Genomic DNA, 24,316 nt, shown 5'->3' with positions numbered 1-24,316 from the left:
TTTTCATCACTTCCTTCACTTATGCTTATTTTCTAGTAGGCAAATCCTGTGAGCCTTCAAACAAAGTGAAAAATGTGATTTCTGCTTCCTGTGTGCATTACATATTTGGCTTTTCTCATTTTGAGCTCTTGTGTTTAGGTTGCATGCTATATCTAAGTTTCCTTCCACCAGGCACCGTGTTTCACTAGCCATCATTGCATTTAACACCGTTCCCCCTAAAGGTGTGGCTTTACTACAAAATGTATGTTGGGTTAATGAGTGTGAGGTGCTTGGCTCTGCAAGCTGATAGGGCAATCTTGTTTTCTTTTTCCTATTCTAAACGTTATTAATTTAGGTATTAGCATGGGTTTAATGTGGTATCACTTAGATTAGCAAAATGTTAAAATCATTCCTGTAAATCAAATCCCTTAATACATCTTCTCATCTGTAAAACTCCTCTGGAATGGCCTTGGCTTAGCCAAGGCTGCTCTCCAGCATTGGTAACAGGCTGTGAGCTGTGATCTGCCTATGAATAAATGTAATGCAAGAAAGTCTATCCTGATAAAATTTTTGGCATTACTCCTATGATATGTGGAACTTTTAAAATGTATTTGATTCCTGTGTGTGGTTTGTAGCGTACCTCTGTCTGCAGGACTCTGATCCTAATCCTTCTAACATGAATGGGAGTTGTTTCTTTTCTCACTGGAGACAGTTGAAAAAGTCCACAGTCTCCTTTTCCCAAATATTGCTGGTATGTCAGACACTCCAGCATTGCTTAAGCATTCTCAGGTGTCTGAGAATTTACCTCTGGAAATAGCTTTATTACAAGATTTAGTAGTGGCTCTTTAACTGGGCATTGAGTTCATTTGTAATCATCATGACACAGGAGGCAGAACAACCTTTTCTACTTTATAGGGGTCATCAGTATTTTATTACCAATAATTATTAACGTGCCACGCCACTGTACAGACAGTACAGGATACAGCTAAATCCAGTTGTGGATAAAAGCTTGCAAAACCTGACAAGTTCATACTCTTTACCTCTATTAGAAAGGAATGCTAGCCTGGTGGAAGGCATGAAGACTCATGCCATCTCTTCATGTAGTCCCCTCTTTAATGTGGAGTAAACTTCCAGAGCTTTCACATCAGTGAAAGTCATTGGCACATTTGTCACGGAGTGCGCAGTTAACTAGTTCTGCACGTTTGAATCCCTCTCTGTGGGAAAATGTGGCCAGGAGACACTGAGTTTTTGTAAAAACAGAGCTTTTGTAAAAAAAGCGTCTTGGCCAGAGGGCAAGGCAAGGGACTTGATGAGATCAGCGCTGTTCCCGATTGAGTCTTGGCATCAGACAGATGCCAATATTTGTGGGTAATAAATTCAATAGCCTGGAGTCCAAAGGAAAGATACCAGTCTGCTCTGGAGGAATTTCAAGGCAGTGAGACGAATGAAAGCTCCTCAAAGGAAGAAATGGTCTGGCTTATCTTTATTGTTTTGTGATTTTAGGAAACATCAGCTTTTATTTTGAGAATTGCTTTCTTTCATTTGCAGTAAAAGACCAGACTGTTTCCTTGGATTTCTTCCCTAGCCACACAGTTTTGGGCAACTTCACATTCAGATTTGAATCTAAATTCTTTGAGTCAGCCTCATCATTGGCATGAAACAGTAAAATAAAAATCTAAGTGTGATGGATTTCTTTTAAACAGAAAGGTTTATTAGCTTATTAATTTCTTGGGTAGTTCGGTAATGACTTACTCAGGCAAATGTTTTTATTACGTTCTTTCTTACTTCATTTTTGTTTGTCCCCTAAAGGAGAGCTCTTGCTTTTGGCAGCAATTTTTATTGGCCACATTTATATGGAGTACAAATATGCAGCCAGCGTGCTTTCTTATGCTGCATAATGAAAAAGTGTGTGCTATCATTTTGAATTATGAAAAAATTTGTTTTCACAATAACTGGGTATATTCTGTGGGGTGTAATTATTACAATTGGTACTTTTTATTTCAACAATGTACTAATTAGCATGTTAATACTCTTTAAAAATCCAAGACTGACAGTGAAGGTTTGGGGAAAATAACACAATGTACTAGTTTGTTTTTCTAAATGATATTTTGCTACTTATTTTCTCAGCTGGTCAGTAAGCTACTGTAGATAAAAGTTTCTGTTTATCTGACAGAAGAAGTTTTATGGGTTTAAAACAGTTTTTCCTTCCTCTGGGTAGGGTGGAGAGTGAAAGCAGTAACTCACTCAAGTCCACTGATAAACTGAATGGCAATATCAGCTTAAAAAGCATATTTCTCTATACGCATTCTTGCAAGTTTTACAAGTACTGTCTAATATGAGTTGTGCCAGGGAAAGATTAGACATCACTTTTTTTCTTTCTTTTTATTTTTTACAGAATTAGAGAATAGTTAAGATCGGAAAGGCACTTCTAGAGATCATCTAGTACAAGCCTCTGATCAGAGCAGGGTTGGCTACAGCAGGTTGTCCAGGGCTGTGTCCAGTTGTGTTTTTGGGTATCTCCAGCAATGGAGACTCCATAGTCTGTCTGGGCAACCTGTTCCAGTGTTTGACCACCTTCAGAGTAAAAGTTTTTTGTATGTTTAAGTAGAATTTCAGTCTGTGCCTGCTGTCTCTTGTTCTTTCACTGGGCACCACAGAAAAGAATCCATACTTTCTCCCCATCAGGTATTTCTACACATCGATAGGGCCTCCCTAAGACTTCTCATCTCCAGCTCTCTCAACCTCCCCTTGCATGAGATGCTCCCATCCCTTAATTATCTCTGGGGCCCGCTGCTGGAGGACTTGCTCCAGTAAATCCCTGTCTCCCTTATAATGGGGAGCCCAGAACTGAACCCTGTATTCCAGGTATGTCTGACCCAGGCTGACTAGAGGGGAAGCATCCTCTCCCTTGACCTGCTAGTGACACTTTGCCTAAAGCAGCTTATTCAGCTTAGGAAGCTGTTGGCTGCCTTTGCTGTGAGGGCTCGTTGCTGGCTCAAGTTCAGCTTGTTGTCCACCAGAACCAGGACCATTTCTGCAAAGTTGTTTTCCAGCCCGGTGACCCTGCTATATTTGATGCCCAAGTGTCCCTAGAGTTCTAGCAGGTCTGCCGTGATGTGGGCCTGGCAGGCAACCTTATCATTAAGTTTGTATACCTTTGTGCAGCATGCCTACATTGTCCTACAAGGTGGCATGGGCAACCTGCATACCCATCAACTCGTGCAACATTTGACATCTGTAGCTGGTTTATGAGCCTGGTGATGGGCACTTGACATAACTGCAGTGATTTGTTGGGAAATCAATACAATGTGCTCAGTTTGTGTGCACCATGTAGACAAGAATACACAAGTTTGGGCCTCCACTGAGCTTTCTCTGTCTTGGATACCTTAGTCAATACAATGTGCTCAGTTTGTGTGCACCATGTAGACAAGAATACACAAGTTTGGGCCTCCACTGAGCTTTCTCTGTCTTGTCTTGTCTTACGCCAAAAAGTGAGCTAGAATCTAAAACGTTTTGACACAAGGAGGATTGGTCTTGTCCTCAAAAACCAGTGTAGATCTATTGCTATTATCTAACTGCTTTCCCTTAGTGGTTTATAGGTGCAAGTCTTCTCTCTTTTTAGTGTGAATCTTTCACACCTATTAAGGGAAAAAAACCCCACAAACTCACTTGTAAACCAACAAAAGTTAGTAAGATTTGGGAGCAGACGTGGTACCTGTAGCTATGCTTAGCTTCCTATTTAAGTTGTGCTTAATTGCAGCTCAACACTCATTGTGTTTTCATGATAATGAAGTAAAGGAAGCTGGAAAGCTTGATGCATGTTTCAGGAGCAAGAAATCCTGTATGCAGATATAAAAGACATCTTGTGAAATCTTTATCAAACGGGAATAATGTTCTGAAACAAAAGCAAGGAAATCAAAGATGCTCTCTGACATTTTCTTTGCAACTTTACATCACAATGCTTTTAAAAAGGCATTAAATATTTATTTGTCAGATGCAAAGATGTAATTCTGCCTTTCTAAGTGCAGAAGACTGTCAAAATGATAATCCTGTTTTTCCAGTCAACACTTTTCTTCCTCTAAGTAAAGAAAACTTATCCATATCACGCCAATACATGAAAGAATTAATTGCTTAAATAGGCTAGCATTCAAAAGTACTGAAACCTTGAAGCAAGCCTTGAAGAGAAAGTAAGATGTCAAAGGAACAAATTAATTCTTTTTTTTTTTTTTTTTTTTGTAACCCTGTATCAGCTAATATTGCCTCTGTGTTTGGAGCCAAAGTACTTAAATGAATTTGAAAGTCCTATGTAAAACTATTTTTTTTCTCTTGACTTGCTGCCAGCAGATTTTTTTATTTTTTTTTGTCTCAGAGATGTATAACATTTAAAAGGTTTAGTCATTTTTAGGTTCATAGTGGCATTGTAGTCCTGAAAAATTCATGTTGCCCTGAATTAGGAGGATGAAAACTCATCAGAATAATGAAGAATTAAACTTGCCTTTGGCTGATCATCAGCAGGCAGTTATACAGAGTAGCAACTAGATAAGGAATAGAAAAGAAAAATATCTGAGTCTATACGTTAACAGTTATAAATATTCAGTAACTTTCCTGGAAAATAGAAGTTTGGTCCAAAAAGCAGATGGACTTTGAATTGAGAGTTAAAAAGTATTTACATTGATTGTAAGGTCCCATGGAAGACTGGCAGTGTCTTCTCACCACAGACTGTTGTGATGAGTCTTGTGTACCTGCAGTGAAGAACAGCACAGCTGTTGCAAGAGAATAAACTGGTTCTGAAGTCCTGAAGTAGCTGAGATAAAACCAGCTGGACCAACCATCTCCAGTCAGTGAAAGGAAAGGGGGAAGAAGGAGCAGAGTGCTGAGCTCTTTAGCAGAAATGGGAGAATGCCTTTTCTCCCTTTTGTAGGTGTGCGTGGCTGTGTTCTCCAGTCCACTGAGGAATCGCTTCTTTGGTAGAATGAAATTAATATTAGAGATGACCTACTAACTCTCCCACTGTGTCTTTACAGAAGCCTTTATACCTCTCTTTTTTTTTTCCCCACAGTTCCCTCAGTGTCTCAGTCAAGGTGATCAAGGCTGATTGCCATGTACACAAAATCCTCTTTAGTCAGGCAGTGTACGTGATTATTCTTACGCTGGATGTATTTATAACTAACAGGACCAGGCTCACTGTATCACTACATGAAAGAAAGGCTTTTCTGGCATACATCAGTTAAATCATCCAGATGGTAGAAGCTACTTATTTGGGATTTTATTTCTTTCAGATCCTGCTTTAGGAATTGTCTCTTCACTGTTAGTACTGAGAAGACAGACGTGGGGCTTTTTGAGGGGTAGCAGTCGGCATGTGCTTTGTGCATGGTAAATGGCCAAGTGGGTGCCACTGTATTTGTGTGTTACCTGCCACAGTAAGAGTGGCAGGGATAACTTCTTGCTGAGCCATTTTTGAGAGGGGGACCTAGCACAATGGGAGCCCCCTGTGAGTGTACAGTGGGAACATAAATTTTTGTGAGTGTAACTAACTGGAGGGTTTGAGGTGGGGTGTTGAAAAGGTGGAATGCTTTCTGCTTGTGACTTGTCACCTTGGGTGAAAAGATTGGCCCCATCTGTTGTCATTTAAGATAATCACTATTTGTTCTTCAGGCAGGGTGATGTTTTCCTCAAGTGGTATTATCATATCTGCTTTTGACTCTCCATTGCTTAAAATACCCTCAGAAGCTCTCCTCACGCATCTGGTATTTTCTTTGATAAAGGTGTTGGAGCCCAGCTCTTTGTTGTCTTTACATTTAACTTTGAGAAGGCATCACTGATGACAGTCATATTAGGGAAGAGAAAGAGGAGATTTGATTGTTTAAAAAATATTATCTGAAGGATCCTCATTGTACTAAATTTATACATGTAAAAAGAATGTCTCTTTTTATATTGACGCAGCTGAGTCACCATGATGGTGTCCAGCAAGAATCCCCCTGTGGTGGCTTACCTATGCCTGACCTGCCCGTGGGCCAGAGGGATGTTCCTCCCTGGTAAGAAGAGGGGTTGGTGTGACAGTGGTGTGTCACACAGAGGAGACGTTGATGGAGAAAGTGTGCATTCAGCCCTGTGACGCGTTGGGACTGGTGATGTAATTGGTTTATGCTGGGAGAAAAACTCTTATTACACTCTAGTAGAACGGCAAACCACAATCAAAACAGTTACGTCCGTACACAATGTGAAGAAGCTCATTTAATCCCCAGGCAAGTTTCAGAGGTCAGGTCCTTTCATCCCATGGCCTCGTCTTGGCAGAGGCCCAGGGCCGAGGGAGAGTCCCGTCCCTGCTCTGTAATTCCTCCTCCAGACAGCCTCCCCAGCCAGGAGAGACTCTGTCTCTCTCTCTGCCGTATTATCTCCCTGGACCTGGTGAATGCATGCAGAGAGCAGCTATGCTGGAAATGTGTGTTGCTTAATCATTTTTTAAAGCAGTTCTTGATGGCTCAATGCCCTTCAGGCTCCCTGATCTCCTCCCATCCTAGCCGGGGCTGTGGACGTGCAGAGGGTTTAGGGAGCTGGGACATTTGGAGGCTGCTGTGGCTGGCGGGAGATTGAAGGGAGAGATGTGTAGGTTTCCAAATAGGTACGATGAGATGCCACCACACATGACTGGGAGGTGAGAGGGCTGATTTACTGGTGTGTGACATTTAAAGGGAAAAGGAGAGCTAGCAGGCTGAGAAAATGGCAGACAGCGCGTGCATGGGCAAATGTAAAGCAAGACCTGAGAAGAGAAAGAAGGGCAGAAGGATGCGGCTGGTCTGAAGCTGCTCCACTTGCTCAAGAAAAACACAGGCAACCTCCTTTGGTAGAGTTTGAGGAAAGCTGAAGGATGACCACAGCTGTCAGAAGTGCTTGTAAATTGTTTGTCTTTCACCTGATTTCTAGGATGTTCTACATGTGTTTTACTCCGTAACTCAAAAAATGAGAGAAAAACTGTGATGATTCAGCTTTATGCTAGCCCTCAAGTTTTTATGAGCAGGGAAGCAGAAAGCATTGGCTCCAATATAACCTGGATCTTCTCAGAGTAATTTCTGTAACAGTGGTGCACTCAATTTACCAGTTATGTTCCTTGTAAACGTGACATTCAAAATATTTACAAGAGCTGCTGCCTTGGAATGTCTCACTTAGCTTTGGGGTGGTGGGGACAAGCGGCTGCGGTGGCCTCTGCCTTCTTGCTGCCAGGTGGGGTGGCTGTGGCGTCTCTCCATCTCATCCTGAGTTTGATTTCCAAGGAGTTTAACTCTTGTTTATGGTGTTCCAGCCAGCTTTTACGGGAAAGTCGCATTAATTCACGCAAAGCGAGCTGTAGGCGAATATGGTTGAAAAGATACCGAGAACTGCGTGGATTGAAAAGGTAAAGATTTATTTGAAGACAAGACACTGCTCTCATTTCCCAGAATACACATAATCAAGGAGGTGGGATTACATTAAATGAGTTGGCACCAAGAAATAAAAAGCTTTTTTAGGCTTGGTCTCAAGAGATATGGAAAGTTCTTGTTAAGTATTAAGCATCCGGAGAACCTCTTGCCTTTCAGGTGCTCGGACCTTTGCAGGGTTGAACATTTGGAGACCTTTTTATTATTTTTCTTTCATTCACATCTAGTTGCTGAGCTGTCTAATAGCTCCTCAATGGAGAGATATAGGAGCTAGTTAGCACGTCTGGAAAGATGTCTTCAAAAATAAGTGATAGTTTTGTTGTTACATATTGTTTCGGGTATTTTAGCTTTTTTTTTTTTAAAGAAAATGACTGAGAACATGGCAACAGCAGATTTCTGTGTTTTCATCAGAATATTCTCATCAGTGCATTATTTTTTGCTGACACACTGTATAACTTTTGAAACCTCAAATTAAGGGAGAATCCTAGAAGAAAAGTGATTAAACATCCTTAGTTGCTCTGAAGTACCTACAGTACTGTTCTGTTGCATTATTTGAGATAAGAATATTTAATTTTTAGTCTCCTTCATAAAAAACCCAAAGATTGTGAAAGGTTAAAATAAATAACAGAAACAAAGCTTTTTGAGAGTTTTGGTGGAATCTGGCTCAGGTGGAAGATTATTTTATCATATGTACATGTTCTGTTTCATTTGCCATTACATTTAATGTAAAAGATTTGGTAGCCACTTGAAATAACATTCCTTTATGTTTCTCTGATTATGTAAAGCAGCTAATGGTGGTAGAAGATGTATACACTGAAGATCCCTGGTGTAAATAACAGCGAGACCTGAAAAAGCTTTCCTGAGGAGTTTACATTTTTGAAATGTAAGCAAGTTACTTTAAAATAAACTCAAACGTTAGTTTGTTGTGTATCGGCTGTAAAGTAGTTTCTGTCCATTACAAATGCTTTTACTCTATGATACATGAGAAGTGGCTTGTTCATCTGTCACTGAAGGGGTGACCTAATCCGTATTCATTACGGGATTGCAGTGTGAGCGCAGACCTGAAGTGGCACCAGGAGATGTTCAGATTAGATGTTAGGAAAATTTTTTACACTGAAAGGGTTATTAAGCATTGGAATGCGCTGCCCAGGGAAGTGGTTGAGGCACCATCCCTGGAGGTATTTAAAAGACAGGTTGACATAGTGCTTAGAGACATGGTTTAGTGATGGTTTTTATCAGAGTTAGGTTGATGGTTGGACTAGATGGTCTTAAAGGTCCCTTCCAACCTAGATAATTCTATGATTCTCAGCTGTAATCTGATGGACCAGCAGCTGCCTGGTTCATCTGTGTTTCAAGCCAAGGAGAAATCAGACAACTGCTAATGAATGCTATGTGAGTAAGGAGTAGAAGCGGGGGAAGCAATGTAATAGTGGGATTAGTTGAGAGATGAAGGCATCTGTTATCGAAGTAATTGTCCTTTTTTTGTTAATACATTGCTAGGGTCTTGTATGGGCATAAAGGAAGTTAAGAAGAAGACACATCGAAAAGAGTCAAGAAATTTAAGAGGAAGAAATGGGGAAAGGGTAATGTAGAGCCCATCCAGGCAGATTTGATGGATTAGAAGAAAAGTATTTCAGGGAAAGGGAACAAGATCTAATGGGAAGAGCAGGTGAAATGACTCCTGAGAAAGATCCCTGAATAAGCAGTGGAGCAAGTGGGTCATGTTTTGATTGGTCACCAGGAGATTTTTGTAGATCAAGAAGTCAATCTTTATTGAATGGAAGAAGTAAGTAATAGTTAACTTCGGTGATAAGGGATGTGGGTTATATTGTTCATCTTTATCTACCACGAAAGTAGTTGCATGGGCAGTTCTAAAATATCAGCATTAAAGATTAAGATAAAATCCAGTGTGACTGAACTCTATGTAGTCCCACTGACTTCAGTAGAATTTTTCTACTCTAAGTTTTCAGTATCTTCCTAACCAAAATGACACTATCAAATGTACTTGAAGAGCTTCTAAAAAGTTTGCATTTTAAGGTCTGGAACTATATAAGGATTGCTTCTTTAACCTTTACTATTCTAAGCATTTTAGTTCATTGTTTAAAATAGGGATCAAACAAACTGCAGATTTTAATTTTCTGTAGAGAATAATGGCATTATGACAAATCTTAAATTATAGCTGTCCTAACTTACAGTCTTGTTGGACTTCTTTAAGTCAAGTTGGATTCTTCCATCCTGGGACCAATGTAACGTGCCAGAAGAACTGGGTATTCTTGCTTCTCTTTTACTGACTTTCTGTGGCATGTTACTTCACTTCTCAGTGGTTTGAGTTTCTCTGTTTTCCTATTGAGTTGGAGAATGTCTGGCATTATCCTTATTTTTTTCAATTATTAAAGATCAACAGCTTGCTTGCTTACTGTTTTTCTAGATGATGCATGCGAGTGACTTTCTGAGAGATGCCTTTTAATATGGTTGAGCTGCTTGAAAGCATTAGAGCAACAGTCACTCCAAACTAAACAGAGGCCTGGCATTTCTGCCCTTCTGGGTTAAAGTTAACTAGGTATAATATTTCTATTGCTGGATAATATCTTTCCAGTAAAATCTTTGGTGAAGCTGCCAGACATATTGATGAAATGAGTAGATTTCTTTATCAAGTTCTCTATAATCCTTCCCCAAATTCACATCAATATGCTGTATATTTATGAAAGGTGCTTATGAAAAGTTAGCAAGTATGTATGTTAGCATGTATCCAGATTAGGATAATAGATGGGAAAAAAAAGGCAAATGAACACATGTCGATGCCTACTTGGATCTCCTTTTTGGTGGAATTATTTAGTACCTGGTGACAGAAGCGGAGAGAAGTTATTGGAGTTCATTACTTCCTTAGAAGAACATAAGAAAACATTTGTGTTGTATTCTCCCTTGAAGTAACTGTTACAGTCTTTCATTTAAACATATATAAGTCTGTAATACACACATTTTCCAAAAGCATTAATTTTTAAAATCACCTTGAAAACTCATCAGTCTAATTAATGCAGTCGATAGAATTCTTTTTCTTCGTGCTATCTCATTTTTTCTTGTTATTTTCTTTGTAATCTGTTGATGGGTTAAAATAAACATTTAGTTAGTAACAAGTCTTTATTTTATTTTCTCATATAAAAGCTCCTAATAGATCATGCCTTGGAGACATTTCGTCCTTGTCTGTGCCAAGCTCAGCAGCAACCAAAAAAACCCTCCAAAAACAAAAAACCCAAACATGATTAAGAATTTTGTAACCACAGTAAGATAGAGCAGATACATGGGAAAATCTGTTAATAACTCAAATTCCATCCTTTTGTCTTGCATAATTTACCATAGTGTGAGAAATGGAAAAACTCCTTGAGCTTCTTTGAAACAGCTAAGAATTCCACGTTTTTGGTGGCATTCTTCAAATTTATTTTGCCTCCATTTTTTTGTTACGACTTTTCAGCTGAGCTATGAAACAGGGCAGCTGATCGAACGTGCAAGATATGGAGAGAGAAAAAACACTTAAAGAATATTTTAAATCCTTGTACAACATTTCTGTTCCAATAGAATATAATAAAATATTTAATAAAGGGAAGTGGAAGAAAGTTGGAAATACAATTCATAATAGGGGGACTTGACTTTAAAAACTTGAAATATTTGCTCTTTATAATTTGCCTTCCTTGGTTGCCAATACAATTATTTTCAATAATCTCAGTCCTTTCTCAATACATTAAGTTGTGAAAAAGCAATTACTGAAAGACCTAAGCTGATACAGAAAAACTGTTCAGACCGAACTGGTAATTTTCATTCAGGGACACAGTAAAAAATTGCATTTAAATTGTAAATGGTTCCCACGTGTATAAATAAAAATAGAGAAAAATCATTCTGAATTGAACTTTCATGTCACATTAATAAAAAAACAAAACAGAAGCTCAGTTGAGTAACTGTATTGGGAAATACTTTTAAGATGAATAAATCACAATCTGTTGCTTACCATAAGTGTTCTGTATAGTATAACTGTTTCACATCGATTTCTTCTTGTTTTGTAAAGGGTAAGCTTTTGAGGTTTTTTACCTGCTTCTGCAGGAGAGTTTTTAAGTCTTTTGCCTCGCTGTCCTCTACGCTTTACGAGGACGGTTTTATGAAGATGGCAAATTAACTTTCAGCGCTCAGTTGCTTGTCCTGCCGATCCTACCTTCACATCCACCTGGAGTCTCCTGTGAGACCCAGAGGAGGTGGGTACAAGAAGGTGATGTTGAAGAACGCCTCACCCCCTGGCCATCTACCCTGAGCACCTGGCTCTGGGTGTAACCAGCCTCCTGCTCGCTCTTCTACGTGTTACAACTTCCAGGTTGGCACTTGTATCCTGAGGAGGGTGAGCGGGTGGAGAGCTGGCATGATAAAAGACTCTCCAAGATGGTGAGTGTAGTTACACAGTGCTCTGAAGAAATGTAAGCCACATCTGCTGCTTCTTAGGGGCTGGTTTGAGCAGTTGCTTACTTGGCTCTCTGGAGGTTGTGAAAGCAGTGGGTCGTAACTCCTTTTACTGCTTGTACTTCCCAGCGGGATGCTCTCCCTTCTTTTGCAAGCGTTGAGTGTTTAAGAGTGAAGCATCAGGACTGACTGTCCTTTTGGCAGACCTGACCCTTGAAATGTATTTTTTGCCCTGGTTGGTGACTACATTGGGTTTTTATTGAGGGTGAATGAGAACTGCTTGCAGTCAGTGTTCCCGGGAGAACGCGGCATTCACCGAAAAAAAGAGCTGTTTGGCTCGGGCACAAGAAATGGTGGAGGTTCAGGTGCTGCAGGTGGCTTTCTGGCCTCTCTCACTCCTCCAAGCTCACCAAGGGTATTTCCTGTTCTTTGTTCCTGCATGGACTTTTTTTTTTTTTACGTTTGTCACTGTGTAAAGTATATATTTATAGTTCTTAAGTGTGTAAACACATACTGTGACCGAGTTATTAGCATCTCTTCTACTGTGCTGCTGCTTGTGGTTCTATGATGCTTTTACCAAAGATTATTACAATAAATTATAAATTGTTAAATGATTGTTCAGGAATGCCCTAATTTGAGCTTCGTTAGTGAGGGCTAGTTTAATTTTTGGTCGTAAAAGGAAACTGTTTTCCTTAACAGTTTGAGACTCTGAAGGGTCTGCGAACAGATTCATGAGGGTGAAAGTGGTAAAACCAGCCCTGCTCGGGCTCCTCGCCTCCCTTCCGTGTGGGAAACACGACGTTTTCTAACCAGATAGTGGGAATGTTTTCTTCTGCAGGCCTGAGTCACTTGTGAGGAATGCTAAGATTAATGCACAGGATTAATCTTCTCACTGTCGCCTTCTCCATTGCAAAAATGGAAGTTAGTGTGCCTTTGAACTTTTCTCTCATTTCCAGCAAAACTTCATGTACTATGTGCGTTTTTACTATAGATTTAAACTCAGTTTTGCTCAGTAAAATCTGTCCTTGCCTTCTAGTGAGCATGAGCACAGAAGTTGATGCATGTCTGTTTCAGACATAGCATTTTTAGAGTAGGGCAATTAATCTTCTTGTTTGCTCTAGTGCATTTTGTCCACTGCTGCAATATACAGGAAATCTTCTGTTCTCACGGAGCTGTGAACAGGAGTTTTTAATTTATCAGGGTTCCCTAAATATACTATATCAATTTAATTCAATTTTGTCCATTTTCAATATCATATTAATTATATCTAATCCGTAACAGCATCTGTTCATTATATTTAGTACTGCGTTCTCTAAAAGACATTATGTCCACTGTTGTCTTTCTTAATTAAGCATTAAGAATTACTGAAACAATTAGTCTTAAGTACTAAAAAGAAGGAAGAAAGGGTGCCTTCTCAGGTTGCTCCAGAGCAAGCACTAGTGTCTACATCTTGAATCTCATCAAAGGCTCATGGCTGACAGTGGGCCAGTTTTTAATGCCTGTGATTTCCCTGTGGCACGTACTGCACTGAAGTTCCCACTGAATTTGAGCAAAAAGACTTAAGACTGCCTGAAATTAATAATCTACCTGTTAAAGTAATTTTAGCAAAAGCAGTTGCACAAAAATGAGTTAACGTTCCCATGGCCAATGCACCTTTCTTTGTATCTTTTTAAGATTTAACACACTTAGTTGAAAAGCCAGCCTAAGTGAAATGAGCACAAATGGCTTTTTCTCTGTAGCTTGTCAGTAACAGACTGAGAGGGGATCTTACCAATCCTCATAAATATCTGAAGGGTGGGTGTTAAGAGGATGGGGCCAGACACACTTCAGTGGTGCCCAGCGACACGAGAAGAGCCAACTGGCACACACTGAAACACGGGAAATTCCACGTGAACATCAGGAAAAACCCCTTTACTTTAAGGGTAACGGAGCACTGGAACAGGCTGCTGTCCTGGTTTGGGATGGAGCAGAGCCAATTTTTTGTTCAGTGAGAGAGGTTCTTGCTTACACTTGTTGCTGTGGCAAACAGGGTCAACTGACTTGGTTATTGCCCCTGTGGAGGGGTTGCACCTGTGGGGAGGGGTGGACAGGACAGGTGACTCAAACTGACCGACGGGGTATCCCATCCCATCTGCTATGATCAGTACAAAAGCTGAAGCATCAAAGGGATCAGGTTGGCTCCTTTTCAGTGGCTCTCCTTCTTTGACTGATGTCTGAGGAAGACCCTGTCAGTTTGCCTACCTTTGATCCTCATCAGTGTGTTCTGGAATCCAGTTCCCACTTCTCAGTGAGTCCAATCTGGAACTTTCCCAGTGCCTGCTGGTAACACCTCCCTGGGAGCTTGCTATGTTTTTTTATATGTTTGTATATATTGTATCTATTTCATTATTTCTTGTTTTATTATTAATATTTCATTAAAGTAGTTTAGTTTTTCCTTAATTCGTAAATCTCTATATCTCTCTTTTTAGAGGCTTGTCACAAACATATGTAAAATCCTATTCCATTGATGTAATTGACATTTCTGCCATGTTCTTCATTTAGGATAGATGTTTACTCAGGGTTCCTTTAGTATTAAGTAGCAGAGATGATCTTGCAGCAAATGTCCCATTCTGCTTTTTGATGGATTCTGGTTCTCCACTAGGATGAGCAGATCATAGGGGGAAAAAAATCCCAGTAATGTTAAAACTCTTGAAAGTTTGTCATATGATTAAATCAATGAGAAGGCCTAATTAGTAATTGAAAAGATAATTAAAATTTGACAAGCTGCTAAGTTTTGTGTATCACGTTGTCATTCTTTTTCAATAGTACATTTTTTTTTTTTAATTATTCATTAGTCTCTTTGGCCTTTTTTTCTTTTCTGCCTTCCTGCATCTGATTGCTCATTTCACTTCTCATTTTCTAATGCCTTGAATTTTTTTGTTGTCTGTCGTTAACACCCTATTTCATTCTGTAGTCTCCTGGTTTATGTTTTCTGCTTTTCCTCTATAGGTCTCTGGCTCTGTTTCTTTCCTGCTTAGTCTCATATTGGGTACTTATTTAACTTCCCACAAATTATTCCCTTCAGGCGTTCAATGCTTGCTTCTGCAATTCTTCGTTATCCTGGTTTTGTTTCTTTCTTGTTATACTAGAATCAAGACTGGTCATTATTCCTATTTACCGACGTAATTTTCTGAGAGTTTTGTATCATTAGGTAGAAACAAAAGCAAGCATCTTTTTTGGTATGCATATCAAGGCTAGAAATGAATATTAAGTGTGAAAGATAAAATCTTCCTCTTGACTCCAACATACCCAGATCTCATTTGAGTTCTCCATTTCGATAACCTTGTTATTTCTGATTATCCGTATTCAGATCATCCCCCCTTTTTTTCCCCCCATATTAATACATTGGCAGTTTAGGACTTGTTCTCCGATCAGTGGAAAAAGTCCAGATAACATAGATGAAAACTCCCATTTAGTCTAAATGGGAAGGAAATTGGTCTTAGTAAGACTAATTGAAAATATCTGAGGCACCGCACAGATCTTAACAAGCCAACGTGCTAGATACAACTTGAGAGGAAGCAGATTGAACCACAAACTGCAAAGGACTTCCTGAGCATCTGAGGCCTTCTTCAAAGATATTTGTTTTATTTGTAGTGTATGCTACCTCAGTATGTTTCTAAACTAGCAAAAAAGAGGAATCAGAGTCTTATATTGAAATCTAGCATGAAAAGCTTCATCCTGTGTTCCAGCCTGTTTCAGCCCAACTGCTGTAAAGCATCTGGAGAAGAGAAAGGATTAAGCCCTGGGTCTTGAATGGTGCGCTCATACTTGCGCAGTGAGTAGCAGGGTGCGGTCTGGATCAGAGATTGGCGGTGGACTTCAATTCCTGCCTCTACAAATGGTTTCTTTTTGACCTTCAACAATATCCTTGGGGCTACATTGAAATGGGAAGGGAAATGTCAAGCTGCAAAGTTGTAAGATGGAGTTGTGATATATCTGGCTTTTTCTGGAGGGGAAATTACAGCCTTGATTAAATGCCTCGCCTCATTATCGAATGGAAAGGAAGAAGCAGGTGCCATAACACAGACCTGCCAGAGTGCCAGGCAGAGCCCCACAAGACCCAGGAAGCTCAGGTTCACCATTCTCCTGCGTGGCCTGGTAGGAGGTTCAAACCCCAGTCTCTTGGAAAAGCTACAAGCCCCTAGGTTAGAGAATACCCTAATACTGGGGACTTCCTCATCTGTCTTATACCTATACTGCTTGGTAGTGGGCTCGTTTGGGCCTTTTTTGGGTTATGAGTTTGTAGTGGGTTTTTTGGTTTGGGTTTTTTTTTTGATGCTGGTTGTTTTGGGGTTTTTTGTTTGTTTGCCTTGGGGTTTTCTGGGGGGTTGGTTATTTTTTTCACCCAGAAATATGAAGTGGCTCTTCTATAACAGAAGAGCCCGTTTCTGTGTTTTTGAATGAAAGCTGTGGTCATTCCTCTGTCCTGTAAGCACATGGCCTTTTAGAGGTAGCTCTGGAGGATCACCTGAACTCTCCTCCCCCCCGTTTTGAATCACTGCCTAGTGGGCCTGTGGGTGATGTGGCAAGGGTTGAGGTATGGAGGTTTGACTAAACTGAGATTTCATTGATCACGCCAGAAGGAATGCAGGTGCCTGGGCAGTTTCATGGCCTAAATTTAAACACCTGTGTAGAGCCCCTGTTAGGCATCTAACCCAAACCTCTTCCCTTGGTCTTCCCACATGTAATTGGAGTGATTACTGAGAGAGAGATACTCCACACTAATATGGATTGGTCCCCTTTGCTGCTCTGTGGATTCAGTACGCTGTGTACGCTGCTACCAACTTCGCTTACAAACTAAGCATGGTTGATTTAATAGTCACAAGTCTCAAATGATGTGAGGTATTAATACCCACTTGATTTCTAGTACTCAGCACAGAGGAGAGTAGAGATGTTAATTTTTAAAATAAAATCAAGCATAGTCATTCTTTATGCTCTCAATCTCTAGTGAGAATTTAAGTTTTACCACCTCCTGATTTTATAGGATCTTCTGTAACAACCAAGCTGATATTACTTATTCTTCAGGGACAGTTTCAACTTCTGATGTCTCTAATGCTTTCGGTGGAGTGTTTCTTTTCGAATAGGTAAAAATACTGTTAAAAATACTGTGAAAAAAACTGGTCAGCAAAAATTTTAGAATGTTGTTGTCTCTCTTGCTTTGCTAAGTACTGACTGAATCTGCAAAATAAATACCTTCAGGAACCATATGAGAAAAGTTGTGAACCTGAGTCAGGCTCTGTTTAGCCTGCATGAAGAGGCTTTCCTTCCTTCAAGCCTTTTTTGCCAGTTAAGACATTAGTAGACAAATTTTGATAAACAGGGGAGTGAAAGCAGAACTAATGAGTGTGGTCCTGCTCCTTCTAGCATTTGCTGAAAGATCAATGCGAGCTTCCTTTAAAGCAAGGTTGTCTTCTTGTGCGTATACAACAAGGAGAGAAGGTATGGGGTCTATACTGGGGTGCTGTAGCAGCAGCTCCACCCTGCTGGGTAACTCCCGCTTAACTCATTTCTCATTAGCTAACATAATTTAATTACTGGCATTACCAGAGAGCCTTTAAATGTGGTATCATGGTCACTTTGGGATTCTACGTTCTGGATTTCTGTTGTCCCAAGTGATGCACAGGCAGACCCAAGTGTCTCAGAAGTGAACAGGGGTTTGGGGTAACTCAATTTTGGGATGACCAACTCAAGCCACTGATTTTTTTTCAAAGGATGGGGGCTCATCAGCAACCTGCCTCGAAGAGCTTCACAAGGTGAGCTGTTGTAACCTCATTCTGAGGCAGCATATTTATACAAAAAGCTGTACTCCATGTCACAGAGAGCAAGATTATCAGTTAGCTCATTCCTGGAGACTTACTCATGGTTAAGATCTGGGAGAGGGAACAGCAGAATGCACACACATGATCTATCCAAACCAGCAAGCTGAACAGACTGAAGCTTTGAAGTCATGCAAATGTTTCCTCTAGAGGTGTAGAAATGTGTAAAGTATAGCAGATCCCAATTTTTGACCAAGACTCATATTTATAGATCTACCCAGAAGGAAATTTGACTGGTTTGCTCTTATGTTTGCAAAATATAGGAAGGATGTACTTAAGTATTTTTATTTTTTATAGTGGTAGTTATAATTTTTGGATTGGATATTCTTTAACATTTAGTGAGAAGCTAAATTTACTTCTTGGCCAGTTTTTTGTGTCACGCATTGCTACATATTAAAACTATTTGTCAGATGGGTGTTGATTTGAACAGAACAAATCTCTTGCTCAGAGTAGCCCTGCTCATGCTAAAGCTGTGCCTTAGCTTCAGGAAACACACTATAATTAAATGCCAGTAGAAATTGTTAACTTGGCAATAGCTCAAGCACTTTATTGCAATGAGACCTTGATTTCTTTCATGCCAAGGTAATGATAGAGCTACACTTGATTTATCCTGAATTTACAGGACTGTGACAGATCATAATCTAGTTCCTGCGCATAAGAGTACTTCCCTGAAAAATAGGAGTATAATTCACTTTTATAATTATACTGTTGTTTTTACGGCTAAAAGAATATTCTTCATATGTAATTCTGAGTATAGCCCAGTGGGAGCTGGGTGGTTAGTATTAGGCAAAGTTAAAACACCAGAAAGACAAAAAGCCTTGAGTTCGCTTTCTGAAGAACATAGAGAAGTATTGCATATATAGTATGAACGGGAAAATTCTCTGCTTGATAGATTCAGTATGATGTATATATTTCCAAATGCCACTTTGTTGTCTTTTTTTAAAATAAGAAAATAAATCCTCTCAATCTCAAGCGACATTTCAGACATAGTAGGATTTTTTTCTTTTTTTTTTTCTTCTCTTTTTCTTCAACCCCCTTCACCCCCAATATTTAGCTGTAATCTTGAATCTAAACAGTAAGTACTCTTTGGATTTTTCTACTTGGATTTAGTATTATTGAATAAGAATTTGCAATGTTCCCAGTGAGGAGCAAACAGAATATCTCAAGCTGCAGTGTAATTTGGTTACTGAAGATTCTGATGTGCATCTGCTTGGTTAAGCAATGAGGATACTTACTCTAATGCATAAACCAGGTGGTAAATGAAGCTAATGTCTTGTATACAAAAATCTTTACACTGATACTTGTTAATTTCAGAATAAAGGCAGTTGCATGTTACTCAGCTGTTTGTTCTTCCAAAAGATTCAGCAGTATCTCTCTGTAAGAGTTCAGTGCTAGAAACAATTTATATTCGTCAGCTCCATTGTGCAAAATTGTACAGATATGGCAGTTAAAATAATATGATAGTGCTGAGCAATTTGCTTCTCATTTGCTTAACTGAGGATGGGATTCAAGCTTCATGTTCGAGTGCCTTTCAATCTGGTGTATATATGATTAATGTCGGTGAGTCACTTCTGATGGGAATTTTAGCTTTTTCTCACACGACGAGATGGGGAGACTTTCTGCTCCTCCCACCACCAGTTTAAAAGCACTGCAAAAGACGGAAAGAAGGAGGTAATTTTTCAGGTTTTCAGATTTACACCCTATTAAAGGAAGTGAGGAGACAGCCTGTCTGTTGGCAATTTCTGCACAGGTGTCTGCAAACCAACTAGGACAGCCAAGACTGGGATAAAAGTGTAAGTAGATTGTTACTCTCCTGAGAAACCATCCATTCGCACTGTTTATTTAAATTCAGAATTTAGCTGGGAAGACTAGTCCAGAAAAAGAGGAAGGAGGGTTTGGGAAGGAAATAATTCTGAAGGTGAAGGAAGGCAAATCATTAAGGGAATCCTGCAGGGGTTCCTCCTGAGAACTAGTGGAGCTCTGGAGATCTGGGAAGCTGGGAAGAATATAGTTCTTTATGTACGTAGATTCAGTCAAAGGCTTGCTGTAGCTGAATATGAAATAATGTAGGCATGTCTACAGAACTTTCCCTGTGATTTCAGAACATGTTTTTTCTCTCTTTATGCATGTGTGTCTCTGCATAAAGAATACAATATTTAGTTTGATTATGAGGTTCAGTTTCCACAAAATTCATAGAATGGGGTAGAATGGCTTCAGTATTGAGGATGTTTAAAGGGCTGCAGTTCACATGTTCCTAAAGGCCAGATACTTGGAAATGCCTAAGCACACACAGAATTGTATGAGAAGACCTCAGTGGGTTTTTACGTTGTTTAAACAGACTACTTAGTTAATAACTACTGATTGCTATAGGGCCTAGGTAACTGACCTGCTTCTGTTCTAGAAAGCCCTGCTAGATCTCTGTATGTAATTTTAGACTTCAAAGTAATGTTAAAATATGGTCTGATACTTAAATGTATATGCTTCACCTAAAATTTGAAGACTACCCCACATCACTTGTGACACTGAATACAGACCTCCTGAATTACTGTCGTATGGTTTTTCGTCCTTGTGTCTGTCTTGTTAAGCTGTAGCTGTAAGATAGGGCAGGGCAAGGTTGCTTGAGGCTTACCCATGCTACTGTAGGCAACTGTATCATATAATTCTTTTAATGACTGTAGAGATACTATAGATAACATTACTGACTATTCCACGACGTCTAGGAATTTAGTCTTGTATCTACTGTCTAATACCTTTTAGACAAGCACTCTGACTCAAGACTCAGCAGAAAGTACATGGCTACAATGAGTATAAATGCCAATTATAATGGCATTAGTAATTGGTGCTCCTAGTTTGGATTCACATTATTGTTAGATTTGTATGTGTAATTCATTCTATTACAGAGAAAAAATGACACTGAATTTATATTACTAGCAGTTTGGGAAAAAAAAATATTAAATCTCCCGGGGGGAAAAAGAGGTATCATCTAAAGCACACAGTGCCAACACTTTAGAAGGTGACTTCCATAAAAAGTAAAAAAAGATTTGAGGATGGTTCTGTAATTTATTGTATCAGAGACTGACTCCTTTCTCACAGCTCTTAGAGCTCTGTTTGCTTTTCAGAAGTAAAATGACATGCCCTGAGTGGCTGAAAAAGCGTATTTCCTCCCTAGGCTGAGAGCAGAAAGATGATGAATGCTTTGGTAGTGAGCTGCTAATGTGCTGATCTGAACACCGTGGGAGAAAGCAGATCTTTACAAAGATATAAAATGGAAAGATTTTATAACCTCTTCATTAGTTCTAATGTTTGTTTTCAGTATTCTTTGTAGTAATTTTTTCCTTTCTGAAGAAATCTATAGCTTGTTCACAAATTGTTTTGACCTGTTGGTTTTCATAGTTCATTTTTCTTCGAAAATCTCATACTACAGACAGAAGATGTTCAGGTTAAACTTCTGGCTGCTACTAAATGCACGCTAAACGCTATGCATGCATGCTCGTGGGCATTTGCACATAACTGTCAAGCAAGGATAAACTGTTAGCAATTGCTAAATATCCTGCAAGGCTGGCATCTCCAAGTTCATACGGTCCATGCAGTGTGGCTATTTGATAGTTTTTAAAAAGGCAAGACCAGAGAAAAATTTACGAGTGGGTAAAGAAGAGCAGAGCTGTGTATGTGTGGACAAGGAAGACAGTGTTTCTCCTGTACTCTGGCTTATCTCTTCCCTTTTCTTTATGGCCTTTTCCCCATTTCCCACGTATCTCTGTCACGCAAGGTTTGAAGTGACTCTCCCGTTGCTCTCCGTTGTGCTCTGTGGAATAGTATGTGGGTCAGGAGGGGTCAGTTAGCGATGGCACTTACCCAGGGACCAACCAGTGCAGGGCCACCTCTGGTCTAAGGTTTGTACCAGGAGCTACCATCTTTACAGCCATTTACAGGCTGCTCCAGGACATCCACCCAACTGCTCCCTGATGGCATCTTAAGCTCAAGATCCCCACAGTGCCATCTTGCATCTGTTCTAACAGAACAGCACCTGGAAAAATAAACCCTCTTTGATCACGCGCTTTTACTGTAACACCTACAAACTACTGTGACAACCACGTTCTAAATACCCTGAGTAGAACATAATGTTTTTGTTATTCTTCTCAAAAGGGATCAGAAAAATGACTTGGTACATTGCCTTCTCTGAATTCCCATTTTCTGTACAGTTTAAACCTATGCAGACGCCTTTGTTTTTGTAGTTTACCTTTCCAAATCTTTATATCATCTGAATACACAAAGGAAATGTCTCTTTCTGCCTTTTTTCCCAATCATCCCATGTATTGTATTCGGAGAAAGAAATTACAGATAGAAGACTGAATAGCAGATCTTGTTTTGCAGCCACTTGCAAAGCTTAGAGCCGTGCCTGTTTTCATCCTGGCTGTTATTTCCTGTGTGATGCTGAATGGGCATGAAGAGTTTTTCTAGCATTCACCATTTTTGTTAACTCTGATTTGTTGAATGGGCAGCTCCTTTAACAGTGGTTTGAAATATTTTGTGAATTTGTGCCTGATGGCATGATGTAGCTCTAATAGTGATCCCAGTGGGAACAGATGAGGAAAAGAGTCTATAAATTACCACTAAGCTGTAGTCACATCTGCCAGATTTCTGAAAGCCAGCCATTACTCTCGCTGATCTGGTGAAGATATGAATGCCTTCAGCTGATGGCTTCTAGGAGGCTCATGTGGGGGCTCAGGAGTATCTGGTGAATCAAAGAAGGGCAGTCACAGCTGTGGGACACTGTGGGCTTTTAAGATGCCTGTATGAAACTCGAGGCAACCAGATAGATAAAATGGTGATATTTTATTTTTTCTTTTTTGAAGGGTCACTTTTCTCTGCTGTCCATAGAGCTGCATTTAACTTAACTTCAAAAATGGATTGTGCTGCATAGTAAATGGTTAGTGTAAAACAGTTAAAAATAACTAAGTGATGCCACCTGCTGTCTTAAAATCTTATTTAATATTACTTTTTATGACTGAATTGTTATCCTAAGAAGAAATGGAAACAGCCTACACTGAGTATAATGTCAGAGCTGTGACTTGCTATCTGAGCCATATCAAAGTTACGCATTGTAAATATTGATTGGAATTACAGTAGACTATAGAATGTCAGAAGGAAATGTGATGCTAATGATGCTAATTATTCAAAATAACTTCTCAGTGAATCTACTTTGTAAACAACTAGAGAATTTTTTTCAGGCTGCTATTTTTTTTATATATTTCTGAGGGGAAGATAGAGAATCCTGTGGAATAGAGAGTAGGTTGGAAGAACATGGCACACCATCCCTTTAAAGCCTAGGTTTATTAAAATATATTTGTTCTGTAGTGACCTTCTTCACGTTATGTCTATATCTAGCATAAATTGTTATTCACGATGACTTTACTTTTAAGTGCTTTGTAGAAAGAGTTAACTTGACCATGGACTTCAAAGAAGTTGACAACCACATTTGTGGGAGACATTCAAACAGAGTTCACCCATCATCTCATAAAGGTAGAAAAGATCATAACGTTTAACAGTTGAATGTATACGCTAAGCTACATTTGAAGTGGACTATGGACTACAATGGCTAGCCTTGAAATGGTAGCTCATTCAGAGAATATTGAATAGTTATTTACTTCATGTATATGCATTGTTAGGTTGGTTGGGGTTTTGACAGCAAAAGTTAAGGATGTATTTTCTTCAAATGCAGCTATAAACAGTTATATAAACATATATATATATATATATAATGAGCTTCAAATGCAGCTATAAACAGCTATAAACATCCTAGATTGATCTAAAGGTTCTGCAGTCAGCAGTGCTTAGCAGGTATAAATGGATGCGGAACCAGAGAGACAGGATTTGTGCTTAGCATTTAACTCTTTCTCCCTTTGTTTCTTTTCGTAAAGCACTGAGATAATCTCAGTTTCCTGTGCTTTATTTTCACATTAGTGAAAATAATCTGGACTCTGTGAAGTAGACTATCGATTCCAGTATTGCAGTGACCTGTAATTTCTTTTCCTGAATGGATATGCCTTACTTAGTGTGGCATGAATAAGGATATATTTGGACATAAATGTATGTAGAACCACAGTCCGATAATGAAATGTGTGATTACTTTATTTTAAATTTCTATAAAATTCCTTCTTCTGCAGCCCAACTGTCCAATCTGGAGCATCCAAAAATCATGAGATAGGTGTAAAAAACATACTTGTTGATTAATTTGATTTTTGTTTTTCTAAAAATTCACATATTTCCAAACTTCTCTGCACAGCTCTGAGGGCTCAAACCCTGCTTCGAGGGGCAAAATAAAATGTGAAATTGAGATTTCCATGTACTCATGGGTTGAACTTAAAAACACAGGAGCTTCACCGCTGTTCACCGAGTTCACTGCAAACTGACCATCAACCAAAAGCCGTGACAGTATAGAATTGTGATGAATTTACTTACGTGTAAATCTGCTGTTGTTGATGTAGACCTGAGTGGGCATGAACTGTAAGGCTTTAAATTGGCATCGTCACCAAACAAGTGGAGGGGAAAAAATGACCTAATTTGGATAATATAGTCTTGAGTTCGTAATATATTTCTAGGGCAAATGCTACACTCCTGATGAGA

The 24,316-nt window shown here is 39.4% G+C and overlaps 1 protein-coding gene across 3 annotated transcripts in view; it reads left to right on the top strand.

Moving 5' to 3' along the window:
• ARHGAP6 (Rho GTPase activating protein 6) overlaps positions 1-24,316 on the top strand; it is a 366,400-nt gene that overhangs the window by 222,313 nt on the left and 119,771 nt on the right. The window contains exon 1 of one of the 3 annotated variants that reach the window (XM_014960398.1): positions 19,417-19,482. The exons of the other annotated variants lie outside the window; for them this stretch is intronic. The gene's annotated coding sequence lies outside the window, so the exon portion shown is untranslated. Of the gene's footprint in view, positions 1-19,416; positions 19,483-24,316 lie in introns of those variants that run through there. 3 annotated transcript variants of the gene reach the window in all.

The sequence above is a fragment of the Calidris pugnax genome, unplaced genomic scaffold (genome assembly GCF_001431845.1).
Source record: "Calidris pugnax isolate Ruff unplaced genomic scaffold, ASM143184v1 scaffold188, whole genome shotgun sequence".
NCBI lineage: Eukaryota > Metazoa > Chordata > Aves > Charadriiformes > Scolopacidae > Calidris > Calidris pugnax.
This window is presented reverse-complemented; position numbering and strand designations above follow the sequence as displayed.